General features: G+C 37.6%; 2 long non-coding RNA genes across 3 annotated transcripts; one reads left to right on the top strand and one right to left on the bottom strand.

Annotated features, from left to right (window-relative positions):
- Positions 1–1,773: 1,773 nt before the first annotated feature.
- On the bottom strand, positions 1,774–11,321 carry LOC139145525 (uncharacterized). 2 transcript variants are annotated; one of them, XR_011554942.1, is made up of 3 exons: positions 11,077–11,321; positions 7,111–7,216; positions 1,774–2,562 (listed from the first exon to the last, which is right to left on the bottom strand). It is a non-coding gene; the product is annotated as an uncharacterized lncRNA (long non-coding RNA). The 2 variants fall into 2 exon arrangements; XR_011554941.1 differs by having other exon boundaries at positions 7,111–7,210; positions 11,077–11,319.
- Positions 11,322–20,570: 9,249 nt separating this feature from the next.
- Positions 20,571–23,088, top strand: LOC139145526 (uncharacterized). Its single transcript, XR_011554943.1, has 3 exons — positions 20,571–20,729; positions 21,818–22,022; positions 22,233–23,088. It is a non-coding gene; the product is annotated as an uncharacterized lncRNA (long non-coding RNA).
- The last annotated feature ends 4,559 nt before the right edge of the window (positions 23,089–27,647 follow it).

Consider the following 27,647-nt stretch of genomic DNA (forward strand, 5'->3'; position numbering starts at 1 on the left):
GGACGGCTGTGGTGTTGACTCAATCACTTAATCCGCTGATACCGACAGCGGATTAGCAAGTTTGCAAGGTTTTCGGAGCAATTACAGTGGCGTATACACAAGTTGGAGAGGAGATAAGGACTTGTCGGTAATATATAAAGCAGTCAGACGGTGTGGAGTCGAAATCTGTATTTGAAATACCACAGTCATCACTATGTGAAAAAGCCAGAATCCATCAAGCATTGTTGTGGATTCCTCCGTGGATTCAATCAGAATCCAAGGGAATCCAGAGATATCCATTGTGGGTACTCAGGGAATCCTAAGGTATCCAATTATGGATTCTTCTATATACGGAACACTTTTAGAATCCACATCAGAATCCATTACAGCATTTTAATGGATTCCATAAGACAGTCTCCTGAATAATCCTGTGCAGGATTTCAATGGATTCTGCGTGAAATTAGTGATCATGGGAATCCACCCTCTTGCCTTAAATTTTCCCATGGTACATTGCGTGAAATCGAATAAAATATCACTGCTCTGCTGTCATTCCTTTTAATTTTTTGAATTTCTCATGAATCGATATTTACTTGAAACAGTAACATGTACCTTTTGCACATTTTGTACTGTTTCATCATTTTATTTTCATAATTGTATACCAAAATAACCTTGTATTCTGCTTCTAAACATGGCCTCTGTATCCTTTATGTTATTTTTGACAGATCCATTTCAAAAGGCCTTACTTCAGTGCAATTATCAACAATTACACTGGTAATGATGCATAGACATGCTTAGAAAATAGATATGGGGCAGTTAGTTCTATTATGGGGAAACAAACAGGACCAAGTTGATATATATGTACAGCGCGGATATTTAATATCTTTTCTGCATTCTTCCATTTTGTGTTTACAGAATTATGTGCAGGCATATTGCCATAGGATGGTATGCACAATATCTACCATTTTGATTAAAATGTATTACCGGTATTCTCATGATATACTAGTATTCTTTCATTTTACTCATACTCACATGTTACACTACACACATCAACAATTTAAGTTCATACAACTGTTATGCAATTAAAAAAATAATGTCCTTTTATTCACTGAATAATACTAATCCAATGAAATATTTACAATAATTGACACATGTGTTAAACAAAAGCTGCGGTTTCTGAAAAAAAATCACAAACAATAATATAACCAGACTTTTTGAAACCAATATTTCAAGTCATTCATTGAACGTCTGTACAATTGTAGCAGCGATTTAAAAAAAAAAGACTTGGCAAAAGACAATGGTAAAAATTTGCCAAATATACAATTATGCAAACTTCACCACAATTTGAAACAGTCTTACTGAGCTGTACCCTAAAAACCTCCACACCAACTTTCAAATCAATTGGAGTTGTGGTCTCAGAGAAGATTTCTTGACCAAGAATAGAAAAAATCCCAAAAAATACAATTATACAGATAATCACTGTTTATGACTCGTCGGTGTAATAACATGAGTACAGCCTGTATCTAGTCAATAAAATTCAAAAGTTGAGTGGTCTTTGTTCAAAACTAAAAATGCACCATTGAGCTTTTAGTAGAATCAGAAAATGCAAAAACATATGCTTATACATTAAACATTGTCCTGTAATGAGTTGTCAGCGCTGTTGATATTGTCATTTGTCTGTATAACGGCTCATGGCCCACAGTACAATCAATTACCCACAATGCTGTTCGATTTGTACCAACGACGTTAGTTTTCTTGTAACTTTTCAGTTCTGCATAAAAGCAATAATGTGAAGTCTCACGATAATTGATTAATTATATTTATTAAAAGTACGTTGAAATATTGCAGTATAAATTTCAAAGAAACCATTAAATAACCATAAAAGTCACATTCTTCAGGTACTACAAATGTCACAGTTTTGGGAAGCAAGTTATTACCAACTGAAGGGGTCATTCTCTGAAAATAGTTAGCATGTAAATTTCTTTTGTCTTTTCTATTTGGAAAAAATCAATATCCTTTTGTTTCATAAAACAGGTGCAACAATTCTCCCTACTTTCCATCACTTTATTCTGTATGGCTGAGGACACAATCAGTGGAAAATTTACAAAAATCCTTTCTCTTCTCTCAATCAAGCACAATTTTCTTAATCCTTTACAATGGGAATTGAGAAGAAAGGTGTTTTTAAAAGTACGTTCTCAGAATTTCTACACGTGGTCCAGGAATTTGTCTACACATGGGAGACATGGTAGACTTCACAGGGGAATCTACATTGGTACAAATCATGATGTATTGTGGGAAATCTCTAGTACTGTGTGGCCCACCATCCTCATCCTCAGGCTCTGGTCTGATTGGGGCCACGCCCTCAATGCAAGGTAGCCTCAATATGCATTTCCTTTGATGCAAGTGTTTTTCCATAATGTACGCAGTTTCACTTCTCTCTCTATCCCATGGCAAGTGTCTCCGAATAAAGGCACCACCCTTGCAACTTCTGTCCTGCTCGCTGTCCTCAGAAGAAACACACACAACTACCAAATGTCTTCAGCTTCATGCTAGTCCTTGGATAGCCCCGTTTGCGTCCTTCAATTTCTGTAAATAACGATACACAGAATAAATCATCAGAAGTGTACATTATCCATTTAGTTTGTTTTTGTTTAAATCTTTGTATTTATAGACCTTTGATAATTCATTTGAAAGTACTTCATTAGACTAGAATGGTTAAAAGTTGATATGTATGCAAGAAATTTGATTTCTGAATCTCACTGAAATGTTGATTCACTATACACTGGAGTCTATGAGAAAACTATGAATAATTTTTTTACAATGCTTAACAAACACATTCTGTGCTTTCTGAGGTGTTTGACAATTGATACAAATGTACTTGATTCAAATAGGGTGTTTGAAGGTTCAGATGTGGACAACAGTAATGATATTGGAATTTCAACTAAACATTTCTATTTTCATGGTACTAGTGGTCAACAGGTCACTGTTAAATATTTCCCTGACAAAACTTGCTATATCTTTATATGTAAGTAATAGAAATTGTTCATTGCTCTCAGTGAGCTCGATTTACAATAAGACAAGCCTCAGAGTTGCCAAGGCAAGATGTTTATGTGGCAGATAATTATACTTTTGTTCAGATTTACAGTTAAATGACTACCGAGAGTGAAATAATGCAGCGAATCATTTTATCTCCCAAAAATGTTTTGAACACTTAAACTACTTTTTTAACAATTTAAAGTGAACCCCAACCCATTCAAATTGTGCTGGCTGTAATAACTGAATGCTCCCTTGATGAATAAACTGGTCATCTATGTACTGTTGCACATCAAACTGACAAGTTTATGCCATAATATACAAATATGAAGATAAAAATGTTTTTTCACTGATTCATTGCCTATTTTATTATTTACTAAATATTCCTGTTTTGTTAGGAGAGACTAACATCAATGTATCTCCAAGACACATGGTGTATGGTCGTGCTTCCACTATTAATTTTGCAAAACATATCATCAATTAATGCTTCAGCAAATGGACCAAGTCTTTGTACGTTGGTCGAGAACTAATACAGTAAGACATATACGTTAGAATATTAAATCTGTCAAATTAGGATGGAATATTGAGGTAGAAATATTTTTGTACCATGCAGCTTTGACCTACAGTGCCTTGTAACATTTACATATATTGAACTAAAAAGAGGGCATGTCATGCTGGGGAATCACCCAAATCAAAGACTGAACTGACTGCGTATGGGTGCCAGTATGGATTAAAGGCAGGGGGACTCGGAGCCTATAAATACCCCCTATCTCCCTGGGCATTCATTCTCCAACATGAGTGGCACATGGTAACAGCATCAACGAATGCTCACCAAAGAGTAAATTAAAGCACTGTTCCAACATATTACTTTTGTGAATACTTGTGGCATCACCTTGTTGGTGAAATTCTCTCATTACATCAATTTTAAGTTGATTTTTTATGCGAAAACTGCTGCGATGCTGTGGACGTGCATTCAAAGAACAATAGGGGAAAGCTTTCAAACAGCTGCCAATCACGAGGGGATGCACGATCAAACATTTGTTGTGTCAATCAGATCGATACGATGTCAACAATGAATAAACATTTGTACCACTGAGCCTTTTATACCGTCCAGAAATTTCAAAGCTACAATTTTTTTACCCTGACATATAATACAGCGACCTTGCACAATAATGATCATTCCACTGCTTCTGTTGGGTTTTGTTGGTTTTTTAAATTCGCTCCATGGCCCCAGTAGATTTTTTTCAATATGATACACAATTTGAATTTTTTTCAAGGTAAATTTAGTATATTCTCTTGTCCAGTTTGATAGAGTAGACGTCGAGCCCGGCACTGTTGACTGAGATCGGGCTTGGGGTCATTTAATCCTGCAACCTGAAGAGTTCTGTATGATCATCGTTCAGCATTTGGGTGATTTTTGTTTGGTCAAAGTAATCAGTAACAATGTACGCAAGATTCCTTATGTTGTTTTTGTCACCATCATACACGTATACGAACGGTTTTCGATTAAAAATGGTAAAAATATCCAGTGCTTGTAAATGCATGCACAGATTCTTCAGTGACTGTTTATGCAGCAGTCGTCGATTCGACAAGGATTTGCCACCATGTAACAACTGTAAACACCGCGTCAACAGTCCCAGGTATGTAGGAGTATCTCAAACTATACACTCCGAGTTCCAAAACCGAGTCGGACTTGCAAGTCCGAGTACTCGGACTTGCATACTCCGAGTAAACCTGCTTACTCGGATTTGTATACTCCGAGTACATGGCCTACTCGGACTTGAATACGCCGAGTAATACGTGTTCCTATAAATGCATATTTTGCCATGCCGGACAAGAAACGATCTGTCGAAAAAAGTATTTTATTACTCACAGAGTTTACGGCTAGCGCGGATCGATATGTCGAAAATCTGCTCTTTTGAAAAAAAAAATCATTTTCACGATGTCTTGTAATCTGTTGCGCAATGTATATTTAACCACGGTCCCTCCACAAGGAGGGACCGGGACCGTGATTTTACCCTCAGAAGAAAGCTACTGCCACGGCCGGCGGCAAAGTTTTTGAAAGATGACTTAGACGTAACATTTGCATTAAAAACCAATAAATTTCAGGCAAGTCCAGTCAGTTACTCAGTTCGATATCACAATCGGTCCAGCGAACTTAAATCAATGCATGACATCACAGGTCAAGTCAGGTCATTATTTACGACCAAGTGGTCACTCGCACTCGGTTCATACCATAGACGAGCGCACTGTGCTCATTTTATTTTGAAAAATTACTAGTTTAATTATTTTATCAAGACATAATATGCCTAAAATGCTTGGGCAAGTTTATCATGGCCTCGCTACGCCAGCAAACCACGGCCATGACGTCACAGGTCGACAGGTCATTCAATTATGGCGTCCGTGTTCTAATAACTTGCCGCGCTGCATCGCGGTGATCTTGAAACGTTTTTGTGCCCAATTCAAGTCATGTATCAAATCAGGATCTGATCCGGTAATGAAACGAAAAGACAAGACAAACTCATAATTTGCGTGACGGTAGCTACACTCGACGATGACTTGAGCGTGTTGTACAAGATACACAGATCGGATCAGAGGTCAGACAGATTGCGTTAACAACTCTTTTCTCTGAGCGACTGGAAATGCACTGCAGTGTATACGCTGTTCCTGTGTTTTTCCCAGCATTGTTTTTTTTATAAGCAAGTGTAACTCGACGTATTCAAGTCCGAGTAGGTCATGTACTCGGAGTATACAAGTCCGAGTAAGCAGTTTTACTCGGAGTATGCAAGTCCAAGTACTTGGACTTGTAAGTCCGACTCGGTTTTGGAACTCGGAGTATGCTGTTGAAGGCACTCTTACATACCTCACAGTCCATAAAAAATTTCATGCTAAATCGAGTTAGATAACAATTGCCTTGCAGTAGGAAAGGTAAGTCCACCATCCGTAAAAGTTGTTGATCTGAAAAATCTTCACTGTGCACCAACTACATGAGTGGCTGTTATAGTTGTACACGTAGTTCCATGGGCTTTCCATTGTCCTTTGTTACGAGCTATGTTCAAAGTGCGTCAAGGTATGAATATTTTCATGTTGAAGTACCGGGTACATTGATTTTGTTCAAAACCACTGCCTGTTTGTTCCTTGTGTGTTTTTTTGTGTCCCTAACGTTGACTGGCTCTATGTGCGTACGGTACAAACATAGCAGTCGAGATTAAGATTTCCTGGATAAATAGATACACTCATAGTTTATTCCGCCTCTGATGCAAAGATACACACTGTTTTAGATGTGCCACTCCTAGGCCCTGGGATCAAATTCAATACCTTTAAGAGTTAATCTGTTGGTGCTTGATCTAGAAGTCATCGCTGATGACATAGTCTCCACTGGATTGTAGTTTAGGTTTAAGTTTATAGGAAAATAGTTTCATACTATTTTAGTAAAAGATAAAATTATGGTTTTTGAGCATGTCATGAAATCTGGAACATGTTATCAGAACAGAAGCTTGTTTCATCTTTCATTACACAATTTGCAACAAACTCTCTAACGACAGTTTGTCTTGTGATATTGTTTAGATGTTTTGTTTCTCGTACAAAGTTCATAAAGTACACTTCAAGGATTCCTTCAATAATATTTTGGCAAGTGTTGGGAGACAGAGTTAAAAAGAACATTTCTTAGGTTTGACTATGCAATTATTGTATGTCATGTACATTTGTGTTTGGAACTCATGTAAGAGCCCCCTTAAGTTGTTTCAACACTCTGCTTCTCTATATAAAATTGCAGAGTTTACACATTTCATTGTGATTTCAAAGTTTGACATGGGCTAAGCTACATCACTATCAATTACATCTGTATCTTCAAAAGAAGATTATAAACGCAGATTTTGTTGCTTATGGCTGTTAGCTAGGTGCTCTGCAAATATAACCAAACATCAACGGTCAACTTATAGTAAAATTGTCTTACTTTGTGTTGTAATGGTTCTGCTTAACCATGTTCATGTACCATAATTCACCAACACTGGTGCTTTGGTTAGCATGTCCTTCAAAGTTCACAACTTTAAACAAAAAACTTATCAGTGCAGACTTTGTACATGTGTATGAAGTACATACCTCTCATATTCTTCTCATGCCTTTTCGTGTGACTCTGTCATTCCTTGGGGCACTACACTTTTCCTATTTGTTCAACGCCTAATAAATATCTCCACGGGACCTGCAACTTGCAAGGAAATAAATAAAAAGAGTTAAAAATCCTACTGTGAAAAATTAAATTATCTTAAAACACAGATGATGAATCATCAGATTTCACGTGACAATAATGACGATGAATCACCATATTAATCTGACAGTCCATCAACACATATTTGAATCAGAAATATATCAAGCGTTTTCATTGCCTGAAAAGGCTCAACTTCATTGGATTCACACTGCACTATGCATTCCTGCAGTATCTCAGAGCTGGTAGACTGTCAGACCATTGATGAAAAATTGACTCTTTTTACATCCATGGTCATATCAATATCTAAAATGTGCATGTTGAAAGTAACACCACATTTCATTTCAGCAGAAACAGAAATAAAATGACATATCATGTTTAGGTAAGATTAAAATTAATCTCATGTTAACTTAAGCCCCCACTAGCTGTATCTTCTAGCATTGTTTTTATGATTTTAACGTCAAGCCAAAATAAGTTTGTGAGAATGTTCTAATTTGGTGATGTATACACTTATTATTAACTAACACTGGGACTGTACATGCAATTTTGGACAAGATAAAGATTGCAATGTGATTAAATATTTGCCAAAACATTAAATCCCATCACAGTGCATACAAGCAAAAACCCTGTATACTGTGCATATCTGCACTGAAATCTTCACACAAACTGCACAAAGCAGTCCAATGTAATGCACAGAGCATTGTGCAATTCATGCGATAAAATGTTGAATGGCCCTTACTTCATCATTTGATGGGCCACTCAGGGCGCAACATTCTCTGAATTGTTTGGTCACACAGAGTTCATGCTAATGCATGTAGTTCATACATTCCCGCAGTGAAGTTGGGCTCACCTCAGTCATACCGGTAGTGTGAAATGTTAAACAATTTCAATACCCAACACGTAGCTAACAGAGGTGGAGGTCTGAAGTTTAGTGGAAAGAGATGATTGATTATGTTAACTAAGATTTCTGCTAAAATATCAAGCAACCAGGATGACATTTGACCCAGCCAATATGGCTATAGGTCTGATTTTTGCTGGACGGCCATCATGGGAGGAAAGTGTACAGCAAAAATATCAAGTAACCAGGATGACCTTTGACCTGAATTTAACTTATTTGCCAGTATTAGTGCAATAGCCTTCATATTTGGTGGGATGAGGCGTCACATCATGAATTACTTAAGATCTGTCAAATAAATATTATTGACGTTGACTATAGCACGTACAGGGACAGCATAACGATTGGGGAGAGTCACTTTTCTCAGCATCGTTTTGAAAAATTCGCCCTCCCTCCCTATAATTTTTTTCTAGTCCCTTACCGGCCAGCACAGGTTGAATTCGTGAACACACATATCACAGGTCACCACTTTATGCACATACAAGGCCTCATTAAATGTGATTTAACAGTGAAGATTAATCGATAAAGTGAATTAGAGTGAAAATTCACCTATTTCTACTAGCTTAAAATGCTAATCATGCAAACTGAACTTTGGCTCGCGGCACGTGAATTAGCCTTATCCGTGGTCGTACAGGTAACTCTCTTGTGCTGCAGTGTATGAGTAATTGTCTATGTTTGCAAAGCAGGGGCACTCTCGGAGAAATCCTACCGGTGCGCACAGTAAAAATCACAGTCCTTAGCAATTTGTAGAGTTGTGCAAGTCCAACATATCAATAATTTGTCACATAAGTTACATAAACAATGCTATAGGGCAGAATTCAGAGAAAACCAGGACAAAATGGGGAGATACATGTATTTTGAGGTAAACAAATTTCAAGACTTACAGCTAGTGGTTCTTTAACCCTTTGAACCCGGCTCAGACATAAATGTCTGATGACGTCATAGAGTACCAGGGGGTCAGGGTGCAAAGGGTTAAACATGCTAGTCGTCATGTACATGTAACTTTGCATTATTTATAACCTTCTAAATTAATACTATTATTGTGACAAAGGAAATAAATTGACAACATAAATCATTAAATGTAATGTCTCCTATGACTATAGAAAAAAAAGGTCAAAAAATATCAATGGGCCCTATTCTGTCCTTGAGCCATTGTACATACATAAATTTGAGCTTGAATAAGTGGACTTGTGGATTGAATTAAAAATCGGCCAACATTCAACTGATTACAGTTTCAAAAGAAAATAAAGGATAGCAAATCTTCATTATCTTATTATTAACCTTCATGCACAGCCATTTTGAGTAGAGGTTCAACAAACAATAGAGCGTATGAATCATGTGTTCCTTGGATTACTTTTCATGGAGACTGAACAGAAATTACAGGGGGTAAGGCCTTTTTTGGGTCCATTTTTTAAAAAAGCATTTTGAATTGTCATGCATGCCTTTGGGGCAGGGTTACCATTTTTGCGCAACTATTGAAACTATTTGAAAACAAGATGTGGCCAATACAGTGCTTTACCAAAAAAATATCAAATTTAATACATTGGAATCTGTTAGGCAAAATATTGACAGTTTTCCCTATGCAACATGCATTATATGTACATTTATCCATGTTTGATAATTTATGTAATTCTAGTAGTTGGAATTTGGATGCAAAATACATCTGTGTACAAAAAATTTGATTTTTGGATTATTCAATATACATTGTAGTCCATGAGGAAACCATGATTTTTTGCAATAAATCAATAGCTATATCTGTGTGTTTATAGATGCTTAATTATTGATATTAATGCCAGTGTTCGAAATTTGTGGAAAAAATCAACCAGTCACCAGGACTGGTAACTTCAAAAAGTTGCCTGTCCTGCCAAAAACTTACCAGTCCTGATACTGCGATTGCTTTTTGTGCCTAAGTATTTTTGTTATGCGCTGTTGAGTAGGATGAATTTACGGGAAAGAAAACTGTCTTGCCATAAAATTTGAATGGGAGCCCAGAGAAAAAATAGCAGACATAGTTTTAAAGAAGACTCCCCACGCTAAAGTCAACCTGTCCGCCAGACTGGTAACTTTTTTATTTTACAAGTCCTGCAGAAAAACAACCAGTCTCGGACTGCCGGACAGGTGTTATTTTGAACACTGTTAATGCACTTGATTAGATTGAGCGGTACTAGTGAATGTGTGTGCAAGAAATTTGATTTTGAATTTCACCGGAATGTTGATTCACTAAACATGTACATTCTGGTCTCTGAAGAAAATATGAAAAGGTATTTTGAAATACAACACAAGCTAAATCTGTGCTTATATAAATGTTTGGCAATTGAAAATGTACACAATGAGAATATTGGTTGAAAGAACAGATGTGAACAACAAATGTGATATTGGACTTTCACCCTAGTGATTTTTTGTAAAGGTTAAAAGTATTCTTTAACAGTTCAAAGTTAAATGAGAACTTATATGTCAATTATTAAGATATCATTTATACAGACTGTGACTCACAGGGCACATGAAAATTTTGGAGGGACAATCTTTTCCTTGCTAACACTTTTTGAAGGGTCATTATTTTCCATTTTATAAGGCACTTTTGCTGATCCCTGGGATTGCCTTTGTTTAAGTATGTAGGAGGACTACCTTTTGTTTTCCATTGAAACTGTAATCTGGTTGGTAAATTTTCTGGTGAGACAATCTGGTGCCAACACAGGCCTCTAAAAACACCAATCAATCCCCCGCCCGTAATTTTTGTCCAGTCCCTGACAGGTATCAACACTCATTAGCATAAAGTGACCCGGAAATTCGATGTTCATTATTCGTTTGAAATTATCAGGAATATCGATGATTTAAAACAAACAAACGTTCGATACTTTGCCAGATACAGATTTTGCTGGACACGTTTATACCAGAAGGAGTAGACGTATCCCAGACACTTTGGCTGGTCAAGAATAAGTGAATAGCTATACATACTGTACATACATACCTGGTAAATTGTAAGCTTACACGAGAACCGTTCAGCTGATGCAGGACTCTTTGGCGATCACCACACTGGCACTAGATTCAAACGTACCGCATAGTCGTCGAGACGGTCTAGGATTTCAAGATTAGAGTCTTTAGTGGACATTCCTAGACACCGGCGGGACGTGTCAGTACTAAAATATAGACGACGCAACGCAACGTTGAGTAGGCGACGCGACGCTATCCATAACAATGGCGTCTTCTGAGTATGGCTCCCCAAGTGCTCAAATATTCACGAAACGAACTTTGCAAAGAATTTGATAACTATCACTTTTCACTCAATCTTGAAGAAAATGTTATTTTTTTTGCTCTCGTTAAATAAAAATATTGCTAACTGAACCATATATTCGTTTTCGCCAGCTAAAGCATGGAGGTAGAAAGAAAGAGAGCAGCAGGCTACGAGCTAGCTAGGGGGTCAATTTTCATCAATAGGCTGCTAGCTGTGCAGTTTACCTCTCAGCATGTACACAATGGGATTTCGATTTACGCATTTTTTACCTTCATGAATATTCCGGTGGCGAGATCTTTATCAAGATGGTCAAAATATAGCAGCTATTAGGCCTAATTAAAACTTTGGGAAATATGAACACGGTTTGAAATCAGTCTGATATAGGCCTAATAACTACCAACCTGTAGGACTGACGGGAAAAGCGAAATTCTAGCACTTTTTTATGAAATCCATCATCGTATATCACGGTCGCAATTTACATGCGGGACTGAGCTCAGAGTTCACTATGACTTGACGTTGGATTTAATGGACCACGAAGGTAAATGCAGAAAGTGGAAAAGACATTTTCTTGAGCAATAGTCGCTACAGTCGCGGTATCTTTTCCCATACACCCGCTTTTCCGGAAAAGTGTTTTTAATATAAAAATGTGTACAATGTAAAACTTCGAAGTTCATCGTCTAAAAGTTGATTTGATATGCAGCAGTACGGTCTATTTTTATATCAATGGGTATACTGATATTATAAGTTCTCGAAACTAGTACAAATAATTCCCCTAACTCTGAAATTAATGCGCGTTAGTTCAGAATTCATCACGATAGATCGATGCATCAAAATTTACGGATTCACGTGACTGAACTATCTTGTGATTTGTTTGCTAATTGACGTTTCGGCGGCGAAAGTCCAAGGCCCAAAGAAGAAGTATGCAGTCCAATCACATATTTTCGAAGAAATAACCACAGCTTTCCATATAATGTGCGAAATCCGGCCCTGACCAATGCTGCCGTCCTGTTTCCGAGAATAACTTTCGAGCGGTGAAGCTAACATTGCCACTGAACAGCCTTGACTCGCCTCCGAGTCGATTTTTGGTGTGGTTGAAGCACGGTCCTTTGGTTGAATTAAACCACTGGCGAAGAGTATATTGGCAATATTCAAAAACATACCGGTGTGAAATGTAATGCAGATCTCCTGGTTATGTGTCAAATAAGCAATTTTTGTCGCAAGTCATATCTTGTTTTTCAGAAAGTCGAACTCACAAGAGGGCAGATCGTCTGTGCAGCCGACACGAACACAAACTGTCATGATACCGGCTACCAAATACTATCACAAGATAGGCTGTCGTCTACTGACTCCACACATTTGTCATTTGAATGAACGATGTGTGACGAAAAGGGAAGTATCCCATGTTTAACTGCTGTGGCGATATCGATGACAACCCTAACAAATCGTTATGAGACTGCATGAAGAACGAGCGCATTTTGCGAAAGATTATGATCTTAGTCGTTGTTATAAAACGTGCCTGCCTTTGAGAGTCATAATTGCTAAAGTCAACTAAAGGGACTGGTCAGTTTATTCGGCGGGGGGGGGGGGCAGTGGATTCATAGGGGTCACCCCGTTTTTGACTATGATGATAGGGGGGTCACCATGTTTTTTGAAATGTCCAATTGGGGAGGGGGTTCAGTCTGTTTTAGAATTTTGACACGGACTCATACTTGCCTACAATGCATCGTGCAAGCGACAAATTTCATCATTCAGTTGCATTCATGGCGCGCCCTTTAGGCGCTTAACTTTAATATTAATAATACTTTTTTCAGAGCCCCCTTCAAGCTAGCACGAAACTTTAATATATCAGACATATATGTCAGAGATATCTGTATGTTTAAAATGTTGTCGGTGCGCCCTTCGAGCGCATTACTTTAAAATATCGAACTTATTTTTCAGCATTCTCTTCAGCCGCATGACTTTCATATATCAGACTATATATCAGTGATATCCAGATGTTAATATTTTTCAGCGGGCGCTCCGGGCGCTGTACTTTAATATATCAGAAATATATAAAAATATTTTGATGTCTGTAAATTGAACGTCTGTTTTGCAAGTGTACTAATCATAATGAAACCTGCAGCGCATATGAAAAGCATAATAAGTTCCTGATACTTTTCTGTTTTCTCAATGAGAATTCAGCATTAGAAAGCAACATGCACTAATATTTTACAATCAAGCGTCAAACTTCATGATATCTGATAGGCACATTAGATGCTGTTTATACTATTAGGAAATTAAATTTTAGCCCAGGATTTATTAACGGAACACAGTCCCAGGTGTAGACTGGCCCCCAGTCGCGCTTTCTCTTCAGTTGAGTTACTTGCTGACCAAGCGGCGTTCACTCCACGATCTGCGAATAGCCTACCATTAACACAACGGTTTGCCGATGTTTAGTCCTTCAATTTATTATTTTTTGATACTTATATGCCCACAGACTTGGAGAAGTCTATCCCTGATACTCTTACACTTACATACCCAATAGACAAACCTGGCGGTCATACCGTTATATGAGATACAACGTTTGCAACTCTAAAATCTGACCAGAAAATACTTGGTACACTAGGAAGCACAAGGAAAAATTTAAAATAATTTGACCTTACAGCATTGATGTATCTTTTCACATTCATGCTTACCGATGGCTGGCTGTACCGATTTACTCATACGGAAACTATGACTATAGTAGGTTCCCTTTGAGCGTATTTCAAATTACTGATGCCATCAGCTACAGCAAAGTATTTTCAGTATTGTCGATTCTGTGTTCAGCATTTAATTTTACTCATTATTTTAAAACATTCGTTGTTCGATTTTGAAAGGTAGTCGATTCGCCGGATAATTGCTATGCACTCGCCAGGGCACAGGCGATTTGATAGTAACTATGCGAAACCCGCACGATGCAAATGACAAGTTGTATCATAGGGTTTTCGTCAAGCTACAGACCCTCTGCACACAAACGACGATTGAAGCATTCGTGCACCAGAGTGTTCATAACATTATGCCATACACGTAATGTGGGAGGACATCAGGCAACCTCTCCACATTCCGACATTAACCACGGTACGGTTTTGTGGAGGGACCGTGACCACGGTAATTAGGGAAGTCCCTGCCCTGACAATGCTTGTTGCACACACAAACAAATAATTCCCCTTATCTGTGTTGCACACTTCACCCTGACTGTACTGCATATGCATTGTGACCACAGAGTGCATACCGGGGGCCTTGGTTCGACCACTTAATATCGAAAAGGACACTAAATCATCTAGATAAAATGACCGATACATTCACAATTTTCAAATTTGATAATGGCCTTCCCGTCTCAGCAGTCTCCGACTTTTGCCATGGTAGTCAGCTGAGGTCGAGTAAAACAGCAAACAAAGGCTGTTTTAATCACGGCTATATCACGGTCATCTTTATTTCACGCAAAACTACTCAAGTTACTTTTTTTACTGTAGACGTTCTTAAAAGTTGTAGAACGCACTAGAAGTGGAGTCTGTGCAGTCATGAATGTAAGGGTACAGGAGGGCCTGATAATCCCTTTCACACCTATTATTTTATCTTTGTCGACGCTGGCCTTTTCAGCTGTGGCATGATCAGGACGGCCAAGACACTCCATGGACGTATCTGTGGTACGTCCAGGGACACACACACACACACACACACACAAACTTCACTCATAATTTTCTATGCATCACAAAAATCTTTCAAATTTATAACATTCCTTTTTTCATCCATAGTGCAGTAGGGCTGACAGCGATCCTGCAAATGTGATTCGGGTGCAACTCAATGACAATGCGTTCAATCAACTTTTAACAAGTTAAGGAAAAGAAAACAAGTTTACAAGAATTTGATGCAAATTTCAGACTTGAACAAAGTCTATTTCAGTTAAACTTTCTAGCAACAGTGACTGAAGCAAGAAAACCGCTTTTGTTTATACATTCAAGGGGTTCCTCCTGATTGTTGTTAATGACATATGGCTATTTACACCTTGAGACAATGGAGCAATGAATCAGAGCCCTGCATGACTTGCCATTGCCTGACCTATCACTATTTTCTTCATGACATACCGGTGCAAAATGTAATGCAGGTCTCCTGGTTATGTGTCAAATAAGCAATTTTGGTCGCAGGTCATATCTTTTTTTCACGAAGTCGAACTCGCAAGAGGGCAGATCGTCTGTGTAGCCGACACGAACACAAACTGTCATGATACCGGCTACCAAATACAATCACAAGATAGGCTGTCGTCTACTGACTCCACACATTTGTCATTTGAATGAACGATGTGTGACGAAAAGGGAAGTATCCCATGTGTAACTGCTGTGGCGATATCAATGGCAACCTTCCTGATATGTTAATGACATATGGCTATTTACACCTTGAGACAATGGAGCAATGAATCAGAGCCCTGCATGACTTGCCATTGCCTGACCTATCACTATTTTCGTCATGACTGCAGCAACATATACTGTGGTATACAAAACGCAAGCTTTATTTCAGTCGAAAGATAAAAAGACAGTTGCAAAATGATAAGAATTGAAGGAGGGATATGTGTCTACTACAGTGCGGGGACTCCAAAGTGCAAACGCTAAGCCCTTCAAGATGGTTTCCAGATGGGTATATAGAGTGAACGTTAGAAATGTGAGCCCAGGGAAGTGATTATATGTTTCTCACTATACATCCAGCTATTCTTTAACACACATAGTCCTTTCCAATTTGTAGAGACTGTAAGTTGTCATCCTCAGTGTTGTTTTACAATCTTTACCTCACACGTAAAATTATGCAACTTTATTGGATTGCATAAAGGTACATAATTTTAGTGAGCCATTAAACCCTTTTATACAAGTGCATAAAGATGCATATAGGCACCACCACTGACACCATGTTTACACACCTTTATGCACTGCATAAAGGTGCGTAAAGGAGCTGACCAACTTTATGCAAATTTATGCAATTGCATAAAGAATGTTAAATTTGGATTTTCATCCAGTGAGCTAGTAAAGGTCACTTCTACATTTCTGCGATTTTCTTAGTTTTTTCGGCAATGTGACGCAAGTTCTTGAGAGTATAGCTCGTCGTCACGATGACATATTTGCTTGGTTTTATTACACAGATGGTAATGAACGATTCCGTCCACTATATACCGTCTCAAATTGTAACGAGCTCGAACAAAACCTGGTATCGATAAACGTAAACTTGCAGCAGGAGAGGGGTCAATTTGATCGGGGGAGGGGGTTTCAAGCTGATAAGTATAAACGCAATCCATGTCTTGACTCAAATGATTGATCATGAAAGGCCATAGTCCTCTATCGTTAACGTTGTAGTTCTTGACGTACATTAAGTTTTGGAATTTTGTTTTATTTGTATGTGTATAGGATCTTTAGGAAAAAGCGTTTTTGACACTGCCAATGTTGATTGCAAAACGAATTTACAAGTGGTAATATTTTTAGGTGTTTCAACTTTTGCAACGCTTTCACTCAGCATAAAAAAGTGTCTGCAGTAGTCATACTTTCCGTTACACTGGCTAGGCTAGTATCCATCATAAATACTTTTATGGATTCTCAAAATCTAGCCAGGTCTGTGTTTTTAGACCCACAATGCATTGTGATACTAGAATCCATTAGTATCCAAAATGGATTTTGGCATGTATTCCCCGCAGCCTTAGTTTTGCTGGATACTGGGGAATCCATTATGTATTCCGGTGCTGGATTCTCAGTACTGGATAATGATGGATACTCTAATGGATTCTGCTGTATACTGTAAGAATCCATCAAATGGATATTGCTATAGGTCTGTGGTACGGAACACTTCACATGGTGTCAAAATTAACAAAAATTACTTGTAGTAATAAAGAAAGCAGTCAGACGGTTTGGACTTGAACTTTATTTGAAATATCACAGTCAAAATTAATAAAATAAAATAAGGTAAACCGTTGCACAAAAAACTCCTTCCCCACCCCAGGGGACTGATTTCTTTCCCCTATGGCTAAATCTGGGGATAATCTTCTTGGGAAATAAAAATTAGCGTATTAACTGTGCACTGTAGTGTACCAGTTTAAATCTGATTATCAAGCGAAGAAACGGCTGGCTGCGTATGTACTTTGTAAAAGATATGTTATTCTGCATGCCAAGTCCGATGACATTGTGTTTTCCTGTCTTTTGGTTGCGCAATCGTCACCGCGTTTTCAGCTTCCTGTCCGGAGAGAGACACGTGACAATGAATTTACAATGTCGTACCATGAAGGTAGCATGGTCGTATATACCACGGTCCCTCCTCCTCTTTGTGGAGGGACCGTGTATATACCGACAAAGGCGAATTTTATTCAGACGCCGTGTTGCGTACGCTAGCTTTTACGTTCCGTACTGCAAAGTCTACCTTGAACACGGCATGGAGCTAAAAACGGACAGCCCATGAACACGGTATCCGACCTCAGAGCAGCAGTTTATAGTGCAGGGCTATTACTTTGTGTTGTGCCATGTTAGAGCCCATCGTTAGGCTAAACTAAATATAACATCAGACAATATCTGGTATCTAAAAACATTTCCTAATAGTAAGATAAAAAGTAGCAGTTGGCAAAAAACTGAAATAAATCGATTCTGACACGAAACTCGAACAATTCTGAAAGCGACTGTTCTGGCTCTGCGAGTACGTAAAAGCATGGAGGTAGTAGTCTCTACTACCTCCATGGTAAAAGCCTGGAGGTAGAAGGAGAGACCTCTCTTTCTACCTCCATGGTAAAACAGATGTGACTCTGTGACCACGCTTATAACTGAATGCGTCATTCTAAAATCGCGACGGTCGAGTTCTGTACAAGTAATGAAATACGTGAACTTCAGTCAAACAGTTGAGTATCGCGTTCTCCAATATATTGAAACGAGCGTTCGTCATTCTTCGGTGGCGACTGTCCCAGCAGCACGCTGTTTTTTCAGCGTTATTGAGTTTATCGATAGGAAAAAGTAGTTGCTGATTCGAAAAAAAGCACGTTCGTGGTTGCTTAATTTTTTTCAAGTTCACGGAAATTATTGTATTATTTTCTATTTTGGTTTCTTTTAATTTACTACATAAGTATATAATTACCTAATAACAATTTAATCGCAATGATTTTAAAGCTATACTGACATGAATTTGTGCTGTGAAATATCGCATACTTTTCAATCGAGATTGAAATCGACCCTGGACTTCGACTTATTTCATGAGCAGTCCGCAAATAACAGTTCAGTTGGTTGAGACAAATAATGTCTGCTCTATGATTAGCTCCGATACAGATTGAAAAACAAATACTAGGTCAACATTATCGCTCTTTCTGGTATTGTAACCGAGTTCATGAAACACTATACGCCCTCTACGAAAGTACGGTACAAATCGCTCTCGTCTTTGCAACTCGCCGAACACAATTTAAATTATTTTACTTGTCATCGAGCGAAGTGGCATAACATGCAAGGCGATATTAGTTTCTGTATGTTAAACTCTACTGTTTTCGTAGGCAATCTACTACATTAGCATTTTCAACATCAATTTTCCTATGAGATGTTTACGGAGTCACGCGGTGGCTGTGAAAAGGAATAAAGTTACAAAAATACACAGAAATGTGAGAAAAAAAAAACAAAAAAACGTGCCGTCTGAATAAAGTTAAAGAATATCGCTTTGAACATCACTGTAATTTGTCTATCACTACCTGTATTTGTTTGAAGCCAAATTCTAATGTCCCGCCATAATTCAACACATTCGAACGTTTGAGCGCGAACGCTTTCACACATTCTAGATTCACATTAGGAACAATTCACTTTAAGTTTGCCATGAAAGTCATGTTAACACTTCTTTAATTACATATTAATTTCAACGCCATTTCAGGCACACCTTTAGCTTGGGAGCTTATTGTATACTACACTGGGAACATCACAAAATTAAAAGTAAGACAATAGAAGCATTATGTAGTCCACCAGCCATGTGCCCATTGACACGTTGATGACTTTTCACCCGAACTATGCCCCTTCTTCTTCCGGGGAATGTGCTTATACCACGGTTACTCTACTCATCTCTGCTACCTCCATGCTCTACTCCACACCGTGCTTATACTATTCTGGTAAAATGCGGTAAAAACTAAAGTCTTGTTTTCGCAACTCTTTACCGCGTCGGTATCCTGTATGGCCACAATTCTGGATCAAAATGTGAATTTTTTTTTTTGAGTATACAACCGTTCTTTTATTCAGAGGTACACAGATGGCCGGGTTATTGGGCCTATAGGTAATAAGGTATAAGGTAGATATAAGTATAAATATAAAATCACTTCCTGGGCTCGTAAAAAGTAATCCTCTAGGCCAGGCAGAATAAAGAAATTGTTACTCAGAATCGCCGCTTCTCGTTTAGCCAATCTGAATATTTTTTCTGAGGTTGTGACAACTATAAACTCCCACATTGCAATTAGTTTACTGCTGTCTGTTAATTAGTATCTAAATTGTTCACGTCCTTTGGACTGCGAATGAGATTTGCATGTTGAGTCCGGGTAGAACCAATACCAGCAAGTTGAATTGCATTAGTATTTTTGCGTAGCACAACTCAACGGGCGTCAACTTTCAGCAGTAATATCGCTGTTTCGTAAAGGTTATTGCAACACGAGGATTAAATTGATCTCCGACATTCGACGCAACGGCCGCCAATTAGCTGAGATTCAAAGAAATTGCTCGGCCAGTCGCGACTCGCCGCGCACTTTACCATGATTGGGATGTATGAGAGAATTGATTAGGTCTGGAAAGTGAGAGTCATTACTGTATGAGAAACTCTACCATTTCCGTACTCAAAACTTTGTGCATACACGTTTTCAACGTTGTCTTTTAAAGGATGTGCACGTGGTGGCCCTGGAAAAGAGTTTAAAGGGAAAAAATACAGGGAGGTATAAAAAGACGTTGCAATTCAATAAAGAATGTCGCTTTTGAATTAAGCTTGATCATCATCCAAACTTTCGACGAACAGCGTGTAAATCACAGTAATGCCTATATCACTACTTCTTATATCCCGCCAAAATTCAGCATCTTCGAGCGTTTTGGCGCCAACGATTTCACACATTCTTAATTAACGCCGGGAACAATTCATTCAAAGTTTGACATGGAAGTCATGTTCACGCTTCTTTCTCTATATATCAATGTAAAAACCATTTCAGGCACAGCTTTAGCTTGGTAACTCATTGTCTAAGTATGCAAATCAATGAATGGGTCAATGTCAATCGACGATATTCACTGGTCTACAATGGAGTAGTATTTAAAGTCCAAGAGCTTCCTTCATCTTACCATTCAGAAGTTCAAGGCAAACCTGACAGTGCATCCTCTCACCGCTTCAAGTTTAAAGGCACACAGAGATCGGTAAGTCATTTATGATTCAATAATCGACTTTCGATGGGCTTCGAACTTAGTCACCTAATGAAGACATCACAGTCAAAACTGCTCGGCCGAAGCCACACTCTTAAAAAGGGGTGGTTCAATAACCGAGTTAAGTTGTAACAGTTACATTATTTTTCCACGAGTCGGCGACCCCTCCACTCACTCTAGAGTTCATGAAGCACTGGCACTCACATACTCGCCATCACGTATCGCACACACAAGCTTTATCGAAGCAATGAATACGGCCTCAGGGACCAATCTGTCCATCAGCACAGCCATCAACTCAGGGTAAAAAATTCAATAGATTTCCATCGGATTCGAACTCACGACACCCAGTCTCCTAGCTAAGAAATCCCAGTCAAAACCGCTCGGCCAAATCCACATGTAATACCGATATTGTACTTTGTATGCGGATTCGTATTGACCACAGTAACTATATCAACACTCTTATAGTGATGGTGTCAGCAAGGATTCTGGGTGTGATCACAATACAAGAACGGGCGTTTTTGTATATGTGAGCTAACGGACTTCAGTAGCTCGACAACTGTTAACTTGAACGCACTTAATTTCAACGTCGTCGTCCTAAACTGTGACACCTTCATATATACATCGTAATTTTCATTCGTCTGTTCCCAATAGATAGTATTCTTGAAGTTGAGTGTCAATCTAGGGATGAGGTCTTGTTGACTTTTCGCTTGCAGAGAAGTGCACATACTGAGGTCGCTCGGTCGTTTTAATTTTAAAAATATGAACCAGAGAGCGTAGCCAGGACGTCGTCGATCGATTCTGGTGCCTTGAACATTTCAGTGTACTGCTGTAAAGCGTAATGCCGGCGAAGTATATGGGCATAGAAAAATGTGTGCATATATTGTCTATTGTTTTAGCTGCGTCTAATGCTCAGTTTCCTCAATTAATTGTATTCAGTTATGCAAAGCGCAGTCAATATCATTGTTAAGAAAATCATTGAAAAATTCTACCTGTACATGATAAAATTGACAAAGATACTTTAAACATAGAGCTAAAATGCTGCCCATCCTAATTCATATATTGCATTGCCTGCCTTTGATTAGATTTGTTTGGTAAAATCTTGATCGAAGAATCTTTAATGATGGAGAGGACCAGATTGGCGTTACTTTTGTGTTTGGCTTTGGTGATGAGTCTCCTGATAAGCGACTCCGAAGGTTGGCGGAGAAGAAGAAGGAGGTCTGAAAGGGCTAATATTCCGACCAATAACAGATATGAAAATGATGACAAGGATATTATCGACGAGGTTATGTAAGTACACAGTTTATGAAATCATAATAATTGATCTAGACAAATGAAGTTGAAATAAACAACGTACACTATACGATTGATACGATTAATACCTTTCAGACTGATGACAATACTTATGTTGTTCGCTGTGAGTTACTGCCCCGTGGTATATATGCACTCTCGCAAATTAGACATACTTCTGGAACCGAATATATTCCATCATTTTGACAGAGAGAAGCTGCAAGAAGAAAAGGAAGAAAGAGAAATGGAACAGGAATTAATCGACAGAGTGTTTGAAGAAATTTTAGAGGAAACAAAAGAGGAAAACCAAAAAATAGGAGGACTGGAGAAAACTGGGAGTCGAAAGTTATAGTCCTTATGTGTAACCGATAATGAAATGTAATAGTGCTGTTGTATCGTCATTATCGTCGTTTTAATAGACTGTATTTTGATATTAGTAGCTTGGCTCGTCATTTGCCGACATTCTTGTATACAGAGAATCTTCAACTTCTTTGTATATTTCTTGACTAGTTATAACTCAAGTTTGACCGTTTGAGACGTTTTCGTTCCAGACATTATTGGAAAATATATATATATATATATGAGAAGAAAATGGACAACATCTGTCCCGTTTGCTCAATACCGTGCATTAAAATTTTCTTTGGTGTCATTTACTCAATTATCTACATAACAGTCTGCTACGTCATAATTAATCAGCTATTGTACATGACACCTCAGCATCACCAAACCTCTAGGGACAGAAATAAAAGTAAACTTAAGTTGCTCACGCGGTAATAGTTAAAAAATGTGAGATTAATTGAATAATAGAATATTTTGTGACCATACAAATTTACCAAACGAAAAGGATTGGTGTACCTATGAAGTTACATGGGCTCAATGGAAGACCAAAATATTTGTATTAACATTACATGACAAATGAATATTAATCAGTCTTTTATTAGAGCAAACAAAGCAAGACGACTTCTGGACGAACAATATGCATTTTTCAAGTAACACCATACAAAGCCATAGAAAGAACAAACTCAGGAAGTTACACAACAAATACAATAAAGTATAAAAATCTAAACTTGTGAAGTGTAATTTTGGAATTTTGTGTTGTGACATGAATGATTCCTGATAGGTTGTTTTGTTGGACTGTTATGCATCGCGAATTGTGTAGGGGTAATGACATGATCAGATCAAAGTAAGTGAATTTGGTATCATTGACAGCAAAGGTTTGTCAATTTTATACCTGTGTGTCAAATTTTCCAGCTGTCTTGTCTGAAAAAGCATCTTTCAATGTCGTTCTGTCGTTTCTATGCTCCCTGGAGGTGAATGCCGCAAGTTATGATTGGTAATTAATTATGGTCAGCCAATTTAGAAATCTGTGGAGAGAAAAAGGGATATATATATATATATATATATATATATATATATATATATATATATATATATATATATATATATATATATATATATATATATATAAATATGATATATGAAACTCATCCAACTTCACAAAATGTATTCAATAAGTATTACAAAATGTAAGTATGGTGTAAACATAGCATGTTCATTATGCAACAGTATGTTAAATACAACTTGGATCGAATCAACTCCACTAAATTTTGTTCATGGCCTAATTACTAAAAGGCATCAAATGTGTAAATGAGCTAATTATAATATGAGATACTCATAAACTTCAAGCATGAATGCAAGTAAGTTTCGCTGCTGAAGTTTAGAATTCCTATCAAATTAAGTTAGAAATATCAGATTCACTTTCGTCATAAAGCCGAGGTACAGAATTTCATTTGTTTTTAATCAGTACTACATGGTCATCACACTTTTAGTATGAATAAATCTAAGTATAACCAATGTACCCGAGAAGTTTAATCAAATTCCGTTTGATACACTGCCTTATCAAAAAATTTTCACTAAATATGAAATAATCTATTGATTAAAATGTCATAGATTACTGCAACCGACACTACATATGGTCAACAATTGTCAAGGGACATCTTTGAATCGCCGCACTGAATATTGATATATAGCCTAATTACAGAAATTAATTAAACATGTCAATGAGCTTGAATCAAGAATCTCACTGTCCGTGACCCGTTTATGTGTTGAATGCTACAAATGAAAATGAAATTCCAGGAAAACGGAGAATGAAGGGCTGTACACTATTTACATTTGTGTACATGTAAAATCCGAATCGGTTAAAATATAAAACTATCGAAGTCATGGATGGTTGTTTTTACTGTCTGACTCGACACCGTTACGCTAAAATTACCAGGAGAACGCTCACTAGATGAGTATTATTGTAATATTGTATCACATTGTTGAGCAAAAATCGATCCATTCAGATGCTAGAATCTGCATGCCGAAGCCCGGGGCCGAAGCTGAACTGAATGGAACATTGCAAGCATAAGCTTAATGTAAAATGTAACAAAACGGATACGACAATGTTCGATCAATTTCCACAGTTTTACCTCGCACTCCCCTCCTGGTGGAAAACATTGATAAGTACATCACAAGGAATTATAAAAAAAACGCGGGAAAACCTCGCTTTCATTTTAATAACTGCGGGAACAGCAACACGAGTGTGACAGAACTATTGGTTCAAAGTGAGAATAATCATGAAGCCTATTGGCTACATAGTCTTCCAAAGCCATGCGTTATTAACAAAGTCTGTTTTCGATAATGTTCGCACGGTGACGTCATACAACTTTAGAATCCTATTTGAACACAGGCTATTAGACCGAACAAAAGAAATTGCGCTGTTCCGATAACCCGACCTACCCTATTTTTTTACTTGCCGATCCTAAACTTTTTAGAGTTACGTATACACGGAAGTCAAAAAAAAAAGAAAAACCGTAAAATCATGCGTTCGTTACTTGGTATTTGATTTTTGCTTGATCGAGAATGTCTTTTATGTTTTTATTCTTTTAAATGTATGATACATTTTTTCTGGAAATGTTGTGGCCAGTGTTTGACCGCCCTGAACCTCTGAAAAATGCATATTTAAAAATAAAAATAATTTGGAAAAAAAATATTCCTGCCGACCTACCTACCCTATTTTTGAAAACCATTTTTGTTTGGCCTTTCATGCAAAAAACGAAACAAATGAACATTATTACGAAAACCTATCGACAATTTCACAATCTTACACGACAAGACATGCATCTGAACATGATAGAGATATACGACTCTGTTCTGGCCTCTGGACCCCCGGGGCCGCTATCCGTATTCTGATGCCTTCAATAATTATTGATGTTAGATCACTGTATCAAAGTCAAATTCATGTAGCTAACAAATCTTGTGGTCGGTAGATTTTAGATAATAACGGTCAGAGGCAAAAAGTCTGGCCGGGTTCTAGGAATTCAGTCTTCTTTACTCAGAAAAAAAAAACCCGCTAGTCTCTTACATTGCAAATTTCGGCCTTGACGTGGTCAGTAGTCCAATCCGCGGTCTTCGAAAGACAGAGACTACGAATTTAACTTTCTCTCTCTACCCGTTCAATCACAAAACTTGCTGTGTGTGTTGATTTTACGCATAAGACACCATCGCTCAATCGTCTTTTTACTGTCGTGTATAACGTCGCAACTTTCTCAATAGTGAATTTCACTTGCAGCATAGACGTCTTATTGACAAACAAAACTTGGAAATTTTCAAAAAAAATTGGAAACTTTCCAGAAAAAAATCCTGAAAACGCACATGTTCTCGACAGCATACAATGTGCTTTAGCCATTGAGCGTCATAGAGCTAAAAACTGTTTTTAGATTTTTGCGCTGAGAAACTTTGCTGATTGATTGATTGATGGATTGATTGATTGATTGATTGACAGTGAAACAATCATAAAGAGTTTGAGTTACTGGCTCTTTAATCCACGGACATAAAGAGCGCTGTTTCCCTTGAAGGATTTATTACAAGATGTGCCGTTTAAACGAAATTGTTCAGCAGTCATGTGGTCATATTATTGAAAAAATAATGACGAGAAATCTTCACAGATCACGTAATACACTTTATAATCTCGGTTTGCCTTCCATGTTTGTCAGAAATGGCATTCGGTTGCTTGTCCAAAAAAGTCGGATACACTACGAATGTAAGTTAATACTCGGATCACATAAGACTGCTTTGTTAAATGTACAGTCTTAACAACAGTTCCATTTATGTATGGTGTTTCATCGGTTGACATTCAAGTCAGTACCTTGCGTTTTGTGCAGATGTGCCACATGAACACATAGAAATTGTTATAACCAATGCGGAACATATATGCTCGAACTAACATGATATTGCATAGTTTCTTCATGACTCACGTAAGATGTTATGACAACTGATGAACAGTAAACGATATCCAAAACATTTGAAAAGTTTGCAAAGATAGTAGAACAATATAATTGACAATCTGTTCCATTCCCCCACCCTCTCCCTCTCCCCAGGAGTCTACTATCATTATTTTATTACGCAAAGGAAGGCGTGCTCAAGTTGAAATTTGATACAACAGCGTTTGAGTGTATGTGGTTAAACGCGCAAAGAGCTTCGAATATTAGCTATTGCTTCAGTATACTAGAGGACATTAATTCTGACAGTAATGGTGAATTTGTTCATTGAGTTAGTATGCTCCTCGAAAGTGAAAGACTTAAAATTATGCTCAGACTTTCCTCTACGAAACTTTCAAACGCCAACCCCAACTTCTTATTAAGGGCACAAACACCGGAAACCAGTGTAAAGATCGACCGGCTGATTGCAATTGCCGGGACAAGTCTGCTTGCACGTTGAAAGGTAACTGTCAAGTCAAGGTGTCGTATACAAGGCAAAGGTATCAACGGGAGTCAACAAGGAGAAGGTTTACATCGGCCTCATTGATAACACCTTCAAGGCCCGCTTTGCTAATCACATGCATTCGTTCCGTAACTCCAAATGCAGGAATAGCACAGAGTTGTCGAGGTTTATTTGGAACTTAAAAGACAGGGACAAAGTCTTCGACGTCTTGTGATCGTTTACTGACAAAGCATCGAGTTAATCTAACATAAGCAAGCGATGATGCAATCTTTGTATATCAGAAAAGCTGCACATTATCAATGCTGACAAATCTACACTGTTAAACAAACGATCTGAGTTGGTTTCAAAATGTCACCACAAAACAAATATTGTTTATCAAATTTTAACACCACCTAGAAAGAGAATAGTACGTCCCAACCATATAAATCAAAGTGTAGAGCAAAAAAACTTTCACTTCTGTCTGAAGATTGCAGGATGCATGGAACTTAAGGAACAGCTATCATTGCTTTGTAGGTGAAGCACTTTGTGTTATATATATATATATATATATATATATATATATATATATATATATATATATATATATATATATATATATATATATACCTTTCCTGAATATCCTGAATATATATATATATATATATATATATATATATATATATATATATATATATATATATATATATATATATATATATATATTCAGGATAATTTCGGGTAAATTCTTCTGCATGGCTTGTTTGTATAGCTACAAAATCTGACCATGCCCAACCTTGTCTGAAATCTCTCATTTGGCTTCCTATTACATCGATCCCGAATACATAATCATAATCATAATAATTATTTCTTATATAGCGCATT

This window comes from Ptychodera flava, chromosome 12 (genome assembly GCF_041260155.1).
Source record: "Ptychodera flava strain L36383 chromosome 12, AS_Pfla_20210202, whole genome shotgun sequence".
In the NCBI taxonomy this organism is placed as follows: domain Eukaryota; kingdom Metazoa; phylum Hemichordata; class Enteropneusta; family Ptychoderidae; genus Ptychodera; species Ptychodera flava.